Raw genomic sequence first — 6,000 nt, 5'->3', positions numbered from 1 at the left:
TAAGAGATGTAGCCTTGGAAAAAGTGACTCCCACAAGGGCAGAGCCCTCAGGGATTGTATCAGAACACTTACAAAAAGGCTTGAAGTTTAAGGGAGTGTTCTCTTGTCCTTTCATCATTCTCCCATGTGAGGACCTATCATTTGGACCCCCTGGCGGATGCAACAATTAGGAGCCAACTTGGAAGCAAAGAGGAGGCTCTCACCAGACACTGAACCTCAGAGAATCTGGTTGTTGTATGTCTCAGCCTCCCTAGCTGTGGAAATAATTTTTTTTTATTATCCAGTATCTGGTACTTTTTTATGGTAGTACAAATGAACTAAAGTACTCTCTTATACTTTGAATTTTTTTAGGAAAAACTAAGTCCCTTTCAAAGGATGGCTCACCTAATTAGGATTTTCTAAAAATCAATTGTTTGAGGATCTCATTTACCTCTTCAGTATCTACATATAGATTATAGATTGAATACATAGAAAAAATGAATGTAATCTAGATAGGAGATTTTTGTGGAGTCATCTTAAAACTCTGTCTAACACAAGAAATATGCCCTCTTTCCTCTTAGAACAGTCAGATTTTGTTTCAAAGAACACTACTAAGCCACATAGGTGTTCCCTGAAGATATTATCTTACCTGATGCACACTGTGGAATTCTCTATGCCATCCATGTCCACCTGTCACTGAGTATAAGAGAAGAAATTTACAGGTTAAATCTGGATTTGATATTAGGAGAAGGAAGAGAATACATATCAGAGGGACAAATAGAAGAAACAAAATGATATATATATATATATATATATATATATATATATATATATATATTATATGTGTATGCGTATATATATGTATATATTTACAATATATATATATATATATATATATGATCCATTTTCTCATTGTAATCAACTTCAGTCAGTTTTAAAACAATATCTTATATCTTATATTGGTTTGTTGAACACTAGTTGATGAATAAATAAAAGTTTTATGCTCCACCCACAAGGATTTATATTTGTAACAAATTTCCTTCATAAAATTATAATTAAAACAGAAGTACAAAGAAGTGCTGTACAAGAAACCAGGGAAGAATTATGATCCAAGTCCCATTTAGCACAGAAGTTTTGGACAATTGACTTTCAACAAGCCCAAGGTAAATCATTGTATCCAATTAAACAGTATAGCAGCATAGTCAGGTTGACTATAATAAGACCATTTTATGTTTGAAGATATTGAAATACATGAACTGTTTCCAGGGAGAAGTAAAAAGTCATATTACAGAGGATATTTTTCTTTGCAACTAGAAGAAAATTAAGTTAGTAGTTCTCAAAAGGCTGAATAGAAATTCCAGTTTAAAAATATGTTTCTGACACTACACTAATCATTTCCTTGGAAGTTCTCAAAGTCAATTACAATTTTCCTTTCCTCTCAAGCATTTGTTATATTGTTATGTTTGTCCTATAATGTTGTTAAATCTTAGGACTACAGCAAAACCAAGGGCAAATAAATTCATTCCATATTTTTATTTCCATGATTTATCAATTTCCACTTCCAAGAAAAAGCCTAAGACAAAGACAGTGGCCAATTGATTTATAGTAAATACCCTTCTGAAGTTTAATTTCCATTTCTAAAGAATACTTTTCCTAATTAGGTAGATATCTTGCTAAGCATTTGTTACAATACAATTTTGTTCCTAAAACAATGTCTAAATATATGTCAACTGAGATGAACGAATGGAGCAATGTTCACCCACAGGATTCTAATGACAAGCAGCCTCCTCCTTGCTGGGGAGTGGACCCAAGTCTTGGTTGATGGCAGAAATTCTGTTCTTTTTCTGATGAGTTAAACTCCATCCATAGTGTTTTGCCTTTGAAAACCGCACGGTTCTGTAATGATTCCTTTAGATCTTAAGTGAGAAACAGTGTCAGGGCTTCAGCAACCACCTTCTTAGGGACATGATGATCAGTTGAGGAATAATTTATGATCAGTACTGAAGTCTACATAACTGTAGAATCTAAGAAATCATTCTGAGGCAATCTCCAACTCAATAGCACTGAAGGTATGCTTTATAAACTATGTAAATGTGTGTTCTCATGCTCTTGAGATAATGAGGTAAACCAACACATGCAGTGAATGCACATGAATGTCCAGTTCTCTTTTATAGCATCTGAAGAATAGTTACAGTCACAGGATTTCAGTATTCCTATCTCAGTTCCCCAGAGATGCTAATCCTATACTGTTCTTCTTTCCAGGCTTGACCATATCCACAAATAGAAAGTATCTTATCTTACAGAAAATCCATTCCATTATTAGGTAACTGCTATTATTAAAACAGTTTATACTAATTAACCAAGTTGTCACTCCTCTTAACTTATGGCATGGTTCAACTTGACTCTGAAACGATGCAAAGTTAATGAAATCGTGTCAAACATTTGAAGACAGCTATCATATTAAACATTGACATCTGCTTTATTTTTAACTGCCAAGATAAATGAACTTTATCCAGGTTAATTTTGCTAGCAGGAGGAAAAATAATCTGATCATTTCATTTATTTATTTACTTTTGAAATTTTTTCTGTAATCAACTAACAGTTTGGGGAGTGGAGTAGATAAAATAGTAAAGCCATATTTAAGGAGATTGCAGTTAACTCATTAACTCAATAAAGCATTTCATGGTTACCCCTACTTGGACATTTTAAAAAATATTTAGTTGGTGAAACGAGCCTCACAGGATTGGTGGTACCTTTAAGTTACATTGAGGTCTAAAATGCATTTGTACAGTATTGTGTACTTTTAAGAACTTCCTGCAAATTTCTGAATTGTGTTCTGTTCATGAAGAATGAGGAAACTTCTCTCCCCAAGGCCAACATTTTAGTTTTCAAAAAAGATGTTGAATCTATTGTGTTTCTCTAATAAAATGTCATATTTTTCTGAATAGTTCAATGACTCTACATATTAATAGTAACTACCTTTATAATAAAATATATATTTATAGACAGCACCACTAGTCACTGTGATTGTCTGAGAGAACAATAGACAAAGAGTGTCATCATTCATATATTTCAGGCAGCAAAATCATGGAAATTATGAGAACATATAATATTCATAGAGCATATAACAATCATTTTAACTCTGTAACTTCACATTTTAAAAATCTGCACTCATTATCTCTTTCATATCAATATTCACTTTGTGAAGGCTTAAATTAGTACATGTAAAACAATATTCAAATTGAAATTCAATATACTCTCTCCAGAAAACTCAATTACTCGATTTGGTCATTCTCTTCATTCATTCATCCATCTTCTCATGTTGTACTAAGCACTCTATTAATAATAAAATCATGAAAGAGATATCGAAATTTCACTGTTGTATAAGGGGGTTTGGGTGGGCACGCAGCCATGTTAAAAACATCTGGGTCAGCACTATGACTGAAATGTTAATTTTGTACTGGCAGCCCAAAGAAATATGCAGTAGATTCTTGCCTGGAATGGACAGGTAACAAGCCACAGGGGAAGGAATACAGAAGATACAAAATTTATGAAGATCATACCAGGGAGGAGGACACCAAGTCACACATGGGCAGCAACTGTGAATATTTTATCACTGCTGTATTCCCACGACCTTCCCATCACCATTCTTCACACAAAGAAGACTTCAGTAAAAACATCCACTGGATATATGATTTTTAGGCATTGAAAATGGCAAAAGCAAAGACATGGAAGTGTGAAACAGTTTGGCATAATCTTGAAACTCAAATTAGCTACGTATGTCTAAAGGAGATGGTGCTAAAGAGGTAGGCAGGGGCTCAAACATAGGCAATTTTGTATGTTATCTAGACATTTTTTAACAAAGATTTTCACCATATGTTACTTCTTCGGGCATTGCAATTTTAACATGTAATTCATAGACAAGTTTTAGAAACATAACGCTTGTTTTCCTAAGAATGAGAGAAGTCAAAGGAAGGAAACAGACAAGGAAAGGAAGAAGAGGAGAGAGAAAGATGAAGGGACGGAGGAGAGAAGTAGACACAACCAAAAAGAGTTGCATTTTTCTACAATAGGAAACTGACATAGACATTGCAAAACAGAGTTGAGACCAACACATCGTTTGAGAAAATTTTAGCTTTACAGAATTTAGATTATTTCCATCAGAGCTCTCTACTAATATAGGCATCCTGGGTAAAACTAAGGGAAGAGTAAACATATGCACCCTTAGGAACTAAAACCTTAAGGCAATATCCTAGTACTTTTTCAGCAACACACTACCCCAAGTGGCCACCGCCAATCACATTGTTTACAGACATTCTGGAGCTGACATTTGTGATGAATAGGGCCCAATAAACAAGAATAGACCACGTGGGTCCCTTTTCTTTCCTACAGTCATAGTACCAAAACAATAATTGGACTTGTTCTCCAGAGATTTTGAAAGATGATAATAAAATACTTAGAGAAAACTAGAACTTTAACTCTTAATCCGTGGTAACCGGTTCTTTGGCCTCTGAGAGAAGAATTTTTTAAAAAACAAAAAAAGTGAAGTTAAATTAAAGAAAAAAAAATTATCATTATTTAGGCTGAGGGAGAAAAGGCCAAACTTTTGTTCCAAAAATCAAAGATATAGCAATAACAGCAGAGATCCTTTATTTTAATCATAGGAAACTTTTTTATTACTTTTGCCTGAAACAGAAGAAATTTAATATTAGTATGTTACCTGTGGAGAATCTTTTGCCTACTTTATGCTTCAAGGTTTAAATAGGGAAGCAAATATAACCTTATTAACATTCCTCTATAAAAGATCAAAATTAACATCTTAAATCATCCACAACCCAATTTTCTCCAGAAATTTACCAATTTCTTCAGAGTTAGGTGCTTACTAAGGCACACTAAAGATGAGGTGTCCCTAAAGTGCCATTTGGTGATACTGTAAACACCTGACTCCATAAGTACTTTATAAATTAAGGGTTGATTATTTGCTTTGCCAAAGAATTCTTCGCTTTACAAGAGATCCACCAGAGGATTTCTTTAATTAGTTATCTCCCTAAGTGCATGTAAAATAGGGAGAGACTAAAGTTTCAAGCTGCACAGCTCCTTTTAGAAATTCATCTGATTTCTTTTCTTAACTTCCTGGATAAAATATAATCTTTATCACAGATTTTTTGGCCTGATCCATTACATAATACACATGAGCTCAGATTCCTCTGACCACCATGGCTTGCTAGACTGAATTAGGTCAAGGAGTGTAAGAAGTGAATGCTGCCTGTAACTGTGGTCAAAGAACACGGAGGTATGCCACCCCCTTCAGGAGGCCTCAACCATCTCTCTTGCTAGAACAATGCAGAGGTTGAGTAATTTAGGGAGGCTTATTGTGCTCCTTTTCCTATTGGCAGAGGAAGACACAATTAAATCAGAGAAGAAACATATTGCTAGGCAAGGTGGTTTATGCCCCTAATACCAGCTACTCTAGAGGCTGAGGCGGGTGAGTTGCAAGTTTGAGGCCAGCCTAGGCAACTTAGTGAGACCCTATCTCAAAATAAATATAAAAAGGGCTTAGAAGGTAACTGAGTGCCAGCAGTAGAGCATTTTCTTAGTGTAGCAGGCCTTGAGTTCCATCCCCAGCACTGGAAAAAAAAATCATGGTAGACATTATAAATACATAGGGTAGGATAATTTCTAGGAAGAATGAATATTTGCGGGAAAAGACAAGGCCATTAGAACCCATTGTATGGTATGGGGGATATGTTCTAAGAGTTAAAGGATAGGGACCTAGAAGAGATATGGTGATAAGAGAGACATAATGGAATGGGAATAGAGCATTAATCAGGCAACAAAAAGACCTTGAATTTGATGCTAAGGGGACTGAGTCTGACTTTAAAGGTACCAGGAACTAGTAAACATTTTCAATATTTGAATATTGCACTTATAATGGGATTTTCTGAACAAATCTTGCAACAGAGTCCATGAAGGCCTTGAGGACCTAGACTAGACAGTTTCAGAAAAGCCCATCTAGGGCAA

Source organism: Marmota monax, unplaced genomic scaffold (assembly GCF_021218885.2).
Source record: "Marmota monax isolate L192 unplaced genomic scaffold, Marmota_monax_Labrador192_F-V1.1 WCK01_AAM20220418_F8-fsc00197, whole genome shotgun sequence".
Lineage (NCBI taxonomy): Eukaryota > Metazoa > Chordata > Mammalia > Rodentia > Sciuridae > Marmota > Marmota monax.
The sequence above is the reverse complement of the archived record's forward strand: the minus strand, read 5'-3'. Positions refer to the sequence as shown.